The sequence below is a fragment of the Physeter macrocephalus genome, chromosome 8, assembly GCF_002837175.3.
Source record: "Physeter macrocephalus isolate SW-GA chromosome 8, ASM283717v5, whole genome shotgun sequence".
Taxonomy (NCBI): domain Eukaryota; kingdom Metazoa; phylum Chordata; class Mammalia; order Artiodactyla; family Physeteridae; genus Physeter; species Physeter macrocephalus.
Window position 1 is genome coordinate 92,259,831 of NC_041221.1, and position 2,337 is coordinate 92,262,167.

Here is a 2,337-nt window from a genome sequence, read left to right on the forward strand (position 1 = left end):
TTTAATTTTGGATGATCTATCCATTGGTGAAAGTGGGGTGTTAAAGTCCCCTACTATGATTGTGTTACTGTCGATTTCCCCTTTTACGGCTGTTAGCATTTGCCTTATGTATTGAGGTGCTCCTATGTTGGGTGCATAAATATTTATAATTGTTATATCTTCTTTTTGTGTTGATCCCTTGATCATTAGGTAGTATTCTTTGTCTCTTGTAACACTCTTTATTTTAAAGTCTATTTTGTCTGATATGAGAATTGCTACTCCAGCTTTCTTTTGATTTCCATTTGCATGGAATACCTTTTTCCATCCCCTCACTTTTAGTCTGTATGTGTCCCTAGGTCTGAAGTGGGTCGTTTGTAGACAGCATATAGACGGGTTTGTTTTTGTATCCATTCAGCCAGTCTATGTCTTTTGTTTGCAGAATTTAATCCATTTACATTTAAGGTAATTATTAATATGTATGTGCCTATTACCATTTTCTTAATTGTTTTGGGTTTGTTTTTGCTATTGATTCCTTCTAGAGTATTTTTAATTCTATTTATTTTGTTGTTCATCATTGTTTGTTTGCTCTTTAGTTCTTCTAGTTCTTGTTAAATGTTTCTTGTATTTTCTCCATTCTATTTCCAAGATTTTGGATCATTTTTACTATCATTACTCTGAATTCTTTTTCAGGCAGACTGCCTATTTCCTCTTCATTTGTTTTGTCTGGTGGGTTTTTACCTTGCTCCTTCATCTGCTGCATATTTCTCTGTCTTCTCATTTTGTTATCTTGCTGTGTTTGGGGGTCTCCTTTTTGCAGGTTGCAGGTTCATAGTTCCCGTTATTTTTGGTGTCTGCCCCCAGTCGGTGAGGTCGGTTCAGTGGCTTGTCTAGGCTTCCTGGTGGAGGGGACTGGTGCCTGTGCTCTGGTGGGTGGGGCTGGATCGTCTTTCTTGTGGGCAGGGCCAGGTCCAGTGGTGTGTTTTGGGGTGCCTGTGAACTTAGTATGATTTTAGGCAGCCTCTCTGCTAATGGATAGAGTTGTGTTCCTGTCTTAGTAGTTGTTTGGCATGGGGCGTCCAGCACTGGAGCTTGCTGGCCGTTGGGTGGAACTGGGTATTATTGTTGAGCTGGAGATCTCTGGGAGAGTTCTCATCAATTGATATTACATGGGGCCAGAAGGTCTCTGGTGGACCAATGTCCTGAACTCGGCTCTCCCACCTCAGAGGCTCAGGCCGACCCCTGGCTGGAGCACCAAGACCCTGTCAGCTGCACGGCTCAGAATAAATGGGAGAAAAAAAGAAAGAAAATAGATAAAAATTTTTAAGAATCATAAATAATTTTTTTCATTATTAACATAAAAAAATAATAATTGAAACAAAAATGAGAGGGAGCAACCAACCAATAAACAGATCCACCAATGATAACAAGTGCTAAAAACTAAACTAAGATAAACATAAATATCAGAAACAAATCAGTCACAGACAGTGAACCCCTTGTCTACAGTTGCTGCTAAAGTCCACCACCTCAATTTTGGGACGATTCATTGTCTATTCAGGTATTCCACAGATGCAGGGTACATCAAGTTGATTGTGGAGATTTAATCCGCTGTTCCTGAGGCTGCTGGGAGAGATTTCCCTTTCTCTTCTTTGTTTGCACAGCTCCTGGGGTTCAGCTTTGTATTTGGACCTGCCTCTGCGTGTAGGTCACCTGAGGGCTTCTGTTCTTCGTTCAGACAGAACAGGGTTAAAGGAGAAGCTGCTTCGGGGGCTCTGGCTCACTCAGGCTGGTGTGAGGGAGGGGTACAGAATGCAGGGTGAGCCTGCGGTGCCAGAGCCTGGCATTATGTTGCACCAGCGTGAGGCGCACCGTGTATTCTCCCAGGGAAATTGTCCCTGGATCACGGGACCCTGGCAGTGGTGGGCTGCACAGCCTCCCTGCACGGGAGGTGTGGATAATGACCTGTGCTCACACACAGGATTCTTGGTCCTCTCCCTGGGATCTGACCTCCGAAGCCTGAGCCTCAGCTCCCAGACCCCGCTCGGCCCGGCGGGTGAGCAGACAAGCCTCTCGGGCAGGTGAGTGCTGGTTAGCACCGATCCTCTGTGCGGGAATCTCTCTGCTCTGCCCTCTGCACCCCTGTTGCTGCGCTAGCCTCCATGGCTCCAAAGCTTCCCCCACCCCCACCCCGTCTCTGCCAGTGAAGGGGTTTCCTAATGTGTGGAAACTTTTTCTCCTTCACAGCTCCCTCGAGAGGTGCAGGTTCCACCCCTATTCTTTTGTCTCTGTTTTTTCTTTTTTTCTTTTGCCCTACCCAGGTACGTGGGGAGTTTCTTGCCTTTTGGGAGGTCTGAGGTCTTC